Raw genomic sequence first — 13,280 nt, 5'->3', positions numbered from 1 at the left:
ACACAGTTAGTGCCACAACTTTGCGGTGGACACCTTTAGTGCAAAGTAAGAAAAAAGCATGGCTAATAACATGATTTTTATTTTGAGGCCAACTTATGATTTAATATCATGTGCTAAGAATGATACCATGGGAGCAAACAAACAGGAACATTCATTAATTCTCTAAACGAGCTTCTCTTTTATTAAATCATTGATACTGTGCAAGCAGGTTTCACATACAATATTTGTGTCTGAACTAGGGGTGTCAAACTCATTTTCGTTCAGGGGCCACACACAGTGCAATTTTGATCCTTTTTAGTGCAAAGAAGTAAAAGTACATTATTAAGATGTTTACAGTTAATGAACTATCCTGAACTATCCTAATGAACTAGCCACTCATGGTTGGCAACGGAATGGACACAGGCAAGGCAAGGCAAGGCAATTTTATTTGTATAGCCCGTTTTTACAAACAATTTGTCTCAAAGGGCTTTACATGGCATCACAACAACATCCTCTGCCCTTAGACCCTCACATCGACAGCATTTTGTGTATTGGTGGAGACAGCAAATAAAAACACTGGCATTTTTTACTATATTTATTAAAGAAACCTTACTGTACAGAAAATCAAAGTCTGTAACTTGTGACACAAAAATGGACAATATTTCAGAGGTCCCCCTAAATTACCCAAAGTAGGCTTTCAGGTGAGCTCGTGTCTTTTTCAGGGGAGCATCCCTTTGCTGCCCCGTAATTCGACTACCTCACATAGCTACACACACATCATACTGGCAAATGATACTCTACACTGTGTATTGTCTTGTCCTGTGTTGCTATATATGTTTGTTTTTCACCCGCCTTACACACTTTCACACTTGTATTGTTTATCACCTGCATTGCACTATAAATAAAAAAAAAAAAAAATACTCTGTTAAATACTTCATAGCATGTTTTCCCATGTTTTTTTTTATGAGGGACAAAGATAATGATTTAGATACAAACATATTAAAGAGAGAGAGACACGCACATCGTAGGCCCAATTGGGATGGGTGCTGGATAAACGAGGAGTAAATGCAAATGTGTAGATATATATATATATGTGTGTGTATATTTTTTTCTGATAACCAGTATATCCACCTGCGGTGGTCATTTGTGTTTTTCAAATTTATAGACAGAGGCGCCTCTTTATTGTAGTTAGGTTGCTGTGTCCCTACTACGTAATATTACGACTCTGCCTATTTATTTATTTTCTACAAAATTATGAACCTTTTGTACTCTATAGATCCATTACAAAAAAAATGTTTCTCTTCACCATGTACTTACCTCATGAACATGTATTGTTGCCTATACTATATATATATATATTTTTTTCTTTTGTTTTGGATATTTTATAGAAGTCACAAACCCCCCCTTTTTTCAAAATGGTTTACCCCAATTGGGTTGATTGTTCACCTGGCGGGGTCGTTTGTATATATATATAAGCAGTTTCCTGTCTGTACCAGTATACAGCAGTTTGAAAAAGAGCATTGTTTTGCTCGAAACGTCACGCTATTAAATTTTTCTGAAGGGAGCTCATGGTGTGTGGATTTTTTCTCTTTTTAGATACAAACATAAACTTAACTCCACAAGACATTTACAAACCATAGATTACACCATTGGCTTATATAGGCTGACCACAGCTCTGTATATTAAAAGTTTTGGGGAATTCCAGCTTTTCTTGATGGCATGATGAACTCACTGCTCAACAGAGAGGCGTGTTGGTTTCACACTGAACACAGTGAAGCCCTGAATTTGTTATTTTCCCTCCTATTTGTCAAACCTGTCAAGTGTTTGTACTTCTTGCACTTTTATCCATCTAACTTTGAGACGTCTCTTTTTCTTCTGTTTTGTTTTTGACATGACACCAGCCCTCTGGCAAAAACCAGTTGCTTAATTCGTCATGTTTGCTCTAATATGTCACACTTGACAGATGCTGTTTGTACTTGTAGCACTTTTATCCATGTAACATCTTTTATCTTGTGTTCTTTTGTTCCTGACAAAGGGCTACAGGCCTAATGCCTGTAGCTCTTGGGCACTGACTATGGCAACTGCTTATCCAATGACAAACAAACTACTTTGTCTTAAATAATAGTCAACAGTCAATTAATTAGTGTGCTTAACTCCCTTTTTTTCTGTGGGAACACACTCTTTACAGATATATCTACTGTTTGATATTTTGAAAGGTGCACAGCATAAAACATCAACACAGCAGCATTTTCTTAAAATGCCGATGATGAACCTTGAGGATACAGACTTACACAATATCACAAACAACCCCAAGTTATAGGAGCCTTATTTTCATCTCAAAGATGGGAAATAAGACAATTACACATTATCTCAGTTTTTGGAAAGTTGTTACAGTAAATGGTTATAATTCAGCTCATGGTTTACTAGTAACTGAAATATGACATCTAGGCACTACTGCCAGTGGCCACTAGATGTTGCTAAGGTTTAAGATTTAAAAATGGCCCAAACAAATAAAACTCTTGAATAAAGGCAGGATGACACTAACTCTCTGTTAAATTAATTAATTAAAGGGAGCTGATCACAAACCATCAACTGTCTCATTTAGTTATACTGAACACTGATGTTGGGTTTATTTTTTCATTTTGAACATTTAACATAACAAAAAAGACAACAGAAAAAAAATGAAACAAAAGTTTCCATTGTAACAAAGACAACAAAAAACTATATTAAAAAAGTGCTTGAAAACGACCAGGAGGAAGCAGAAGCTTATCCAGTTATTTGCCCTTGTTCAGCCTGTATTTCTATATAAAAACATCATACATGTGTAAATATACATTCTGACCAAAACAATGACTGATTTAGTAGATTCATTAAACAGCAGTGAAATGATCCAGTGAGCTGGGACTCACAGCACTGGTTTGGCTTCTCAGGAAGTAGATCAAGTGAATCCTGGATGAGGTACGGATAGTTAAATTGATAGATAAGATTAATTCAATTCGGGCTAGAGCCAGAGACAAAATGATCAAGGTTGACCAGTGTAGATGTGTTGATAAAAGGAAAAACTTCTTTGTAGGAATACGGTGCAGGAGAAAAGTTTATGTTTAAGGTGAAGAAGCTAGAATTGAAGATTGCTCACAGAGATTTACAGCAGAGAACAGTTTCAGGGGTGTGGTCATGTGACTTTGATCATAGGACCCCCCCCCCCCCCCCCCCCCACACACACACACAGTCACAGATAGACACACAGACACCACACCCACACAAAGAGCTTATGGACAGTTCATAGATCTTTCATAGATAGGCCTATGTAAGTTATTGTGGCTAATTTGTCTTCATTTATGTTACTTTGTAAAAAAAAAATGTAATTTAGGCTTTTGTCATAGTTGTTAAATGTTGTTCTTTGGCAATATTTGGATTTTTTTCATTGCTATTATATTTTTGTGTATTTGATTAGGCCTACATTTACGCACTGATCATTAAACGAACAAATCAAAGGGTTACTCAGCAGTTAATCAGTGCTTGAATAGCTTTTTCACCAAGTACTTTCTACTCTTACTCAAGTAAATGTTTGAATGGCTACCCACCCCCCCATGTGAAAGTGACTGAGGGCTCCTATAAGTACAACCCTGCCACGTTTGTATCAGAGACAAGCAAAGCACCAGACCTTCACAACTACAACTAACTACAACAACAAGATGATCAACGGAGAAGTTGCACTTGAAGCTTTGGGTGCGCTCTGCAATGCCGAAATAACGGTTGTCAACCAGAGTGATGAATCCAGCGGATCACTTGTCAGGCAGTTTAACAATTTTTTGAGGTTGGGCAATCCGTCTGGTGGAGGAAGAGAGACATTTTCCATCCATCACTTCATCCCTAGGGTGCTGGAGTCTGACCAAAGACAGTAAGTATTCATATCTATAACTAACTATTTATGATGCAAAATAATGGGAAACCTATTGGAAATTAAATGATTGTCTTTCTTGTCATCAGATTTAGAGGACACCTGCAGAGCACTGATGAAACAGAAATATGGTATGTATAATCCTCTCAATAAATTCTAGGGAAAGGAAAGGTGATGATAATTCTAGGGGCCCAGTGCCCAGTGGGGCCCATAAAAAACCCCAGTAGTCTAATCTTTGTATGACTGATTTATTCTGTGTAAGACCCTGACTACACTGTAAAAACTCAACATCTTTCCAAGAATATTTGTCTAATTTCTTGTCCAAATGTCTCATTTCTAGTCAAAGCTAATCTCTTTCCACTTAAAATAAGACTCATAACCTAAAAATTAACTTGTTTTTAGATAATTCTCACTTGTTTCAAACAAATGTTCACTTGAAATAAGTACAAAAATCTGCCAGTGAAAACATGTTTTTTGTGCTTGTAATAAGGAAGAAAAACTTGTTCCACTATCAGATCTTTTCTACTTATTCCAAGTGAAAATATGCTTGAAAGGAGTAAAAAGTGTCTAAAAACAAGCTAGATGTAATGTACTAAAGTTATCTGAAATGTAAAATAATAATTAAACCAAATAATTAAATTTTTCCTGACAGCCTAGGTGAGGCACAGCGTCTGCCTCCCGGGACCTGCTTCCTTAAGGTGGCAGAAGACGTAAGCAAGGATAAAACAACAGGACAGAAACTTAAAATCACCATCGATGAGAAGAAGTTGTTTGACCCTGGATACGACTATGACTTCACCAACCTGAAAGACACTGAGACTTACTACAGAGGTGGAGAGACGTATGAACGCCCATGTGGGTACAAACGCTTTGCCCTCAAGGTGAGTGCCCTTTTACTGTGTCTTTTGAATCAGCATCAGGTTTCTCACTGCAGATTTTCGAAATGCCATCATCCCAGTATAAATATCTAAATCTGAGTCAGCAAAAAACTACTTCAGTCAGCATATTTACAGTTTGAATCCCTTGGTATGGTCTTTTTTTAAATTTTTATTTACAATAGAAATCTTTGACCTTTAGCAGTACAATCTGCATAGCTGCTAACAACCGATAGCATCAGGTGTTACCATATCAAATTTAGTGAGAAGGAAACAAAGAAAAAAAGTAACCCTTTAATTTACAGGATACTAATTATGTGATCATGTCTAGAAATAGCCTAGAAATAAAAATTTCATAGTAATGTCGAGAAATATAGCCAAGAAATAATGATTGATTGCGTAGAAATAGAAATATCGGTCAATTGCAAGAAGAGTTGGTGGAGAAAAATTCTGGCCTTTCCCAAAAATTTCAAAGCATTAAAAGCCATGTGTGATCTTTTTTTCCCTTTAGGAAAAGCATGGCATTACTATGAAATAATGTTCATTATACAGCAAGTCGTTCCGACCAAGCAATCTGATTGGTCAACAAGCATTTAGAACGTGCTCAAATCAGCATGACAGCAAGTCTGACTAATCACTACTCCGCCATGTCATGTTGTTGCATCCATCTCCATGATAACCATCCATGGATTCTTATTTTTATATTTTTTAGAAACGTTATGTTACTCGTGAAAATAAATCACAAACTAAATCAACCTGTAGAGTGCTCCTGTCAGATGCCAATCTCAATTAAATAATATTTTTTTAGTTAATATGCTGTAAACTGCCCCGTTTTAGCCGAGATGTGTACAGTCAGAGAGACACTGTGTCTGACCCCATGTATTCCCATGGAAACGGGAAGCACCATCGCAAAAACCTTTCAAATTTGAGAGCAATATGTCCATCAAAATGAATATATTTAAACGATATATTTTATTTTGTTGGTAATAGTTGTATGATCACAATATTGCTTAATTACAATGAAATCGACCGTTACTTCCAGGCTATTACTTGATATTACTACGCAATTCATTGTTATTTCTTGTTTGTATTTCTTCTATTTCTTGACATTAATATGTAATTAGTGGCCCATAAATTAAATGGTTACCGAACAAAATTGTTTCTGTTGTGCCACAGGTTGTGAGTAAGTATGAGGACGATACCTGGCTGGGACACGCCGGCCGTGGCACTGAATCAGTGAAGGGGGAGTGGCCTGTGTCGTACCATGGGACAAAAGAGGACTGCGTTGATCTCATTATCAAAGGACACCTCAAGGTTTGCTTTTATTCTCCTTTTTCATCTAATAAATGTGTAGAAATATAAATGGAGTGAGTTTGTGTGTGAGCGTAGTGGATGTTCTGATGAAAGTGAGAGTGAAAATAGCAAGATCCAAGTGTTTGAGGTTGATACGTTGTTAAATTCTAATTCATGCTTGTATCAAACAGGCAGGGAGCGGAGCTGTGTATGGAAGGGGGGTTTACTCTACTCCTGACATCTCTGAGGCAGAGGCATATGCCACAATATTCACCTCCAAGAAGGACGGCAAGAAGTACAGAGTGATTCTGCAGAACCGAATCAACCCCAAGTACAGAAAGATATGTGACTACAATAAGTACTGGCTGATTAAAGTCCCTGAAGGAACATCAGAGAAAAAAGAACAGCAACTGGTAAACAGTGCCATCCGTCCTTATGGCCTCCTGATTAAAGAGGTCTAATGTAGAAATAAAACAAATCAAAACAAAAAAAATCTTACCATTGTTATTTTTGTCAGTGGGTGTGTTGTCTTTAAAATGTTCAGTGTGTCTGTAGGAGCCTTTTTTTTTATGTTGTGTAGGTATTTACTTTTCCACAAGGGTGCAGTATTGTTTCAGTTGCTTTCTTTTACCCCAGGAGCTGCCCCAGCTGTCTGAGATCAGAAGAGCTGATTAGTTTGAGTTGGGTGGTGGTGGGAGAAACACAGTTTTTACACGACAGCCAGAGAATCAATAGAAAACCTTTTGTTTGTCACTTACCTTATCTTTTTGTTGAAATAAAGATCACCTTTGCAACCTTTCTTTTTTGTTCACTCCGGCATCGAGTCAAGAACCATCCCAAACCACCAGGTGACAGATTTTGTTTTTGAATAGTCACCACAGTGTCTTTGGCAGTACTTACAAAAATATTCTGATGTTGTTGAATTTAATTCAACGAGGTAACTTTGTTTTATTGAAGGACAAAATAAGGAAACTATTACTCATCTGCTGCCTCTGTGACTTTCCTGCTCCAAACACGGCTGAACAGTGGCTGAATATTTGGACGTGATCTCATGTTTGTGTAATTTTCTATTCAGCAAAATTTGAATGTGGAGTACAAAAATACTGTCAGATTTTGTAGCTCCATGTGAAACACTGCAGTTTATGCCTATGTCATGTGATGCTGTTGGACATAAACCCCGCCTACAGTCAGAGGACAAGCCCCTCCCTGAGTATTGTCAGATTGTTTTCAGCCTGTCATCACACAATCTCTCAGTAACACTTTGGTCCTCCTCAAATTCGACACAAATGTTCTCTTGGACTGATTGGATTTTGAGTGTAGAGCTGATTTGTAATCATGGAACACATTAATCTACCTTTTTACAATATGGGACCTTTAATATAAAAAAATGTAATATTCTGAAAACCTAAATGACAATGAATCTTACTTCTTCACAGAACTACCAGACAAACTGACCCTTTGCCTTCTAGCCTAAATAATTATATTTGCTAAGGAGACAATTACAGTCATGGCCCTTTGGTGGTAGAAACCTAAAATGTGAATGAAGGCTATCATGTTACCATAATGATGGGTTCAGCTTGGACCTGAACTTATAAACCTGTCACTGCTCATTGTAAAATCTGAAGTACCACGTTTTCTAGCAGCATTTACTGTTGATGTACCCCTGAGCATTTGTGTGGCCTGTCTTGGATCACTGCACACTATAAAACTGTGATGGTTCCTCTGAATCAATGTTTGAATTGTACACACGCTGTTGGGAAATGAGTCAGAGTTTTAAGGATGTGCCGTGGAACAGAATGTTTTCACGGGGAAGGAGGTTCAAATGGTTACTAGGTATGACAGAGGATGCCTGATTCAGATGTGAATATTTTTTTCATTTTGCTTCTTTCCATCATATGCCACCAGTTTGCCACACGTTATTTCATTGTTTTTTTTTTTAAGTTTGTCAAAGTTTTCAGGGGTGAGTTACTTAGTGTAGCTATAGGGATGTTAGATTTTAGCCTGTGTTTTTATGAGATTTCTGTAGGTGGTGCTCTTGTATTTGTTATTTCAGACAAGATATTTGGAATGTCATGCCCTGCATTTCGCCTCCCAGGCTGACTTTCTGTTCAGCCTGTAATCCACCTACTTAACCACCTACATACACCAGCAGAAACCAAGCTTGAGCCAGAGCCCAAACCATAGCCATCTATAGATATCTAATATTCTGGGCACAAATGACCTGTATATGTCTATATACAGTTGCGGGTTGGATGAAGGCAATGCTGTCGTTGTTTTCCATGCCATATTAGACTATGCTGCATAACTGATTATATTGGATGAGACAAGGTCACGTCTGAAGGGATTTATTTACATTTTTTGAATTTCAGCTGTTTCTTGGGAGACAGATATTTTTGTTCTGTTTGGTCCACAGGGCACTACTAAACTAAAGTATTATAGATACACTGAACAGTCTGAACAAGAAAACACTTAAGTTATAATCTGCAATTTTTCCACATTAAATAAAAACACACAGACCTATGTATCTTATGGCTATATGATGCTCACATATCATCACACATGTTTCCATCAATTCTAATTCTGATTTTAAATGTTAAGCTATTCAATATTTTTTGTTTTTACTGGTTTTAATCTCCTGGCATTGTTGTGGAGAGGAGGGGGAGACTTCAGGATAAGTCTCAGGTAAAGATCAACTGAAAATCTGACACTGAAGGAATCCAGTAATGATCTCCCACGATCCAGCTATTTCAATGTTTATTTTTCTTGTTGTTTTATGTGTGAGGAGAAAGTGACATCAGGGTTCTCACTTTTCTAGAGGTCTTTTTTTTTCCAAGACTGATGAAGATAAGCTCAGCGTATACTCTTGGCTTCATCCATCCATCCTGAGGGATTCCAAGGTGTTCCCAGGCCAGATGTAATTCCTTCAGTGAGTTCTGGGTCTACACCCAGGTCTCCTCCCAGTTGGACATGCCTGGAAAACCTCCAATCGGAGGCACCCAGGAGGCATCTATATCAGATGTCCACCTCAAACCACCTCAACTAACTGCCTCCTTTAACTGTGAAAGGAGCTCCCTTTGGATGTCTTCCAAGTCTTCCAAGCCATCTGTAAGCATCCACCCTACAGAAGAAACCCATTTCAGCCTCCTCAATTTGCAGGCTCATTCGTTTGGTCAATACCTAGAGCCCATGGCCACAGATAAGGATTGGAATGAAAATTGAGAAGCATGGCCTCAGACTTGGAAGTGCTGACACTCAAAATGGCTGTTAGCAAGTATTGGGATCCCACCAACCCACTGAATTGACACACATTCAAACCTTTACCAAACAAAACCAATAGCCACCTTTTCAAATTACAAGCTAGCCTTTTATTTGAATATCAACTCAATCCTGAAAATAATGTTCTTTAACTTTCTCTTTCACTTTCCATCTGTTTTCCAGGGTTTCCAGCACACTTGGGAACTAATGTGCTACTGTACATACTGTGTTTAATGGACCTGAAAGATTTATGGTTGCTGTTTGATAGAGAGGAAAGAAACTGGAGCCTGAGTGATCCAACACTGCTGCTTCTGGGTTTGTTTTTACCTCTTCCTCTGTCTCTCTCCAGACTGACTGTGGGTATTTTATTAGAGCTTCAGATCACCATTACTGTGGTTGAGGACACATACTGAGTATGGGCATGTGTCTTCATAGGCTATCTGTAACCATGATTTAAGAGCAAAAAACAATCTCTATTGTTTCCCATCTCTTCTGTCAGGCTCTCTCTGGAGCTCCAGTAACAGGTTGACAAGCCAATCAGAAGAGAGGAGGCTCAGAGACTGTTTTTGGTTGGCAGACTGTTTCCAGAGTTAGGCTATCTAACAAAAACCATGATAGCTTTCAGGTAAAAACAAATCCACACCAACTCTGGTAAGGTTGGATTGTGGGTTCAGGTGGGAAGGGCTCGGAGAAACTAACTCTTGCACAGATGGATAGTAAGTTCCATGTGGGTGTGGCTTGGCTTAAGGCAGTGACTGCTTTGTTGTGACATCACAAAGTTATTGTAAGTCCCAACAGCTGGTTTTAAGGCTTAGTTTCTGAATACAGGCTGTGTGTATTTCTCTGTGGACTGAGGCTTTGATACTTTCACAGTATTAATATAAAACCTAGAGCTGATTTCCAATCACACTACACATGGGCATCTACCTTTATACTGTTTGGAGCTTTAATACAAACATCTACCTTTATACTGTATGGACTATGTTATGACTTTTGGAAGATATGAAGCTTTGGAACAATACTTTCTTTGAAACAGATTTATCATGGCTTTTATCCATTTATTACAGTGACAGTGAAAAGGTATGGAGAGAGTGAAGGGAAATAACATGCAGCAAAGGGCCACATGTTGGAACTGAACCCAGGCCACAGTGGTATAGGACAAGGCCTGAAGACCATTGATTTGCAATCAGTGTAGGCAGGGTAAAATTGATTTAATTATTCAGTTAATCTAAGGTTTGATTATTTTTTGAATTTCAGATAACTTTACTACAAGTTTGAATGTGTCAGCATTCTGTGATTTTTATTGTGTAATAAAAGCGACTCAATAGCGTAGTCTTCTGGACAGGCAGCGGCTGCACAAACCATTCGCCATTGCGTTGTACTGTAGTTGCACAGAGCAGAAGCACAGACCTCCTCTGCCTCTTCTGCCTGAACAGTGTGTATTGGCTGTTTGCGCATGCGCAGTAACTTCCCACTAAGTTAACATGTACGTTAAGAGACAGAGCACTACGCTCCCTTCTACTGTAACTGTACTATGTCTGAGCTGCACGTTACTTTCGTGAATTGTCAACATCGTGCCTCCATGAGCCGTGATCCTGTGTTGCAAGTTATTGATTTGAGTTGATGTCATGATAACTGTGTGGACGGCATGAATTGTGGGGAAAAGGTGTTGCACATTTTTAATACTTGGATCTGTGACAATCATTGTGCATAAACCTGTTTGTTGATATTGGTCTGTCCTATCACAGCTGTAGAGAACTACAGAACACAGTCACAGCTGAAGCCTGATGCTCTAAACAACAATTTGCCAACAGTGGGTTGTACTGGATGACACGACGTATCCTCTCACATCATGTGAACACTACAGCCTTCGACCTCTCTGATAAGTAAATATAAACTAATCAGAGAGGTGATGAGTTTCTACGACCTTCGTCCAATTATAGAGCACTATCTCTTTATTTAACTTTAACTTCTGCCATGTTCACATTTCACATAGTTGTCATTCCTGCTGTGCTCATATTTACTGCTCCGTCATCCTACAGTACAGGCCCGCTGATGGAAAATAGCTGTTTTTGGTTCTGAAGTCACAGACAAATAATGAAAATTACAGCCACCACTTTATTTTTCCAAATTAGTTTTGGTCCCTGTCCTCGGAGCTGATGTGAGGACGATGGTGGAGAGACAGTCCTCTAACTATTTGTGCTGGAAGTTGTTCAGCCACATCTGAGTGATTACCAAATGGGAACATAGTAGGAAGCTGTGGCCCTGAGCCAGAGATTATATGTCTGTCAGCAGCACAGACTCATTCTGCCGCTTGGCCCTTGTGTGCTGCAGAACATGAGGAGAAATACTCAACTGGATTCTGCTGCATCAGTCACTCCCAGGACTCCTGTAGATGTGGTTTTAGTTGGACGAAGACAATATAAATAAATATGCTGAGTTACAGTAACTGAGAAAATTGACCTGAGACAGTGAAACATGAGGGAACATACAGTTGAGGACGAAATTATTAGCCCCCCTATGAAAATGTCACTATTTTACAAGTATCTCCCCAAGTCCTGTTAAACAGAGCAAAGAATTTTTCACACAATTTTTTCAAACATTTTGGATGCTTGCATTAATTTACTTTGCACACAGAAATTAAATAAATACTTACAAAAAAGTAAAGTTTTCGTGTGTGTGTGTTGGCGCCTTGGCCAAACCAAATAGCACACAAAATGGACAGCAGCTTTAAAGGGATAGTTCACCCTAGAATGATATTTCGCTCATTATCTACTCACCCTCATGTTGACTAAGGGCTGGAAGAATTTTCAGAGTCCACCGTCCCTTCTCTGAGTTACAGGGGATCTTGGCCAAATTGCGTAATTATCCCGAAAAAAATTAAATAAGTCTATATTTTAAGCTTGTTTGTAGCGGAAGCTTCTCGAAGCTCCTCTTCCTGGTCCGTCCAAATCTCGCGTGATTTGCGCCGGCGTCAGTGCGGTTACTGCGAATCACGCGAGATTTGGACGGACCAGGAAGAGGAGCTTCGAGAAGCTTCCGCTACAAACAAGCTTAAAATATAGACTAATTTAATTTTTTTCGGGACAATTACGCAATTTGGGGCTTCAGCACAAGACGGACATTACATACGAGCATCATGGAGGTATTTGGATGTTTTTTTGTGTGTGTTTTTTTACGAAGAGCTCTGGTGTCCCTTTGCAACCGTTGCATTGAAATGCACTGCTACGCCAAGACCCCCTGTAACTCAGAGAAGGGACGGTGGACTCTGAAAATTCTTCCAGCCCTTAGTCAACATGAGGGTGAGTAGATAATGAGCGAAATATCATTCTAGGGTGAACTATCCCTTTAACTAAATACAAAGCAAAACTAAGAGCCACCTACCTCGTTTCGTCCGGACTTTGAGACTTTTCTATTTGATCCGAAACAGATTCAAAGGTGTGAACCTGCCCTGGACCATGGTCTGGCCCAAAGACCTGAAATTCAGTCCAAAAAAGGTGGTGATTTTCGAAGTTCAGGAAGTTGGAGAAGAGGAGACAAAATGTCTGGTACAGATATGGTCTGATGACAATATGCAAGCTTGCAGTCGTCTTCTTCTTTCCTGTCAGTAACGATAAAGCCTCCACCTGATGAGGACGTTCATCTGAATCCAAAATAGGCTCGTATAGCATGGTGTTGATGCTGCTGGTAGCAATGCCATAACAGTATAATCATCATCCCAAGATACACACTTGTTCACTAATTTTCTTAGAAACTATAGCTAATTAATTAGCTAATAACTAACTAGCTAATTTGAGTAGAACTTTGGTGACGCAACTATGCCATATGTCTCTTTACAAACCAATCAATGTCAAGTAATAATAAGGACAGGATGTCACTATACATAAAAAGTTCTTTGGTGTGTAACCCTCCTCCCAGCCATGTGCATTTGTTTCAAAGCCAGCGAGAAAGCATTATTATAAGTATTATAAACAATG

This window comes from Trachurus trachurus (genome assembly GCF_905171665.1).
Source record: "Trachurus trachurus genome assembly, chromosome: 23".
NCBI lineage: Eukaryota > Metazoa > Chordata > Actinopteri > Carangiformes > Carangidae > Trachurus > Trachurus trachurus.
Note: the sequence above shows the minus strand (reverse complement) of the source record.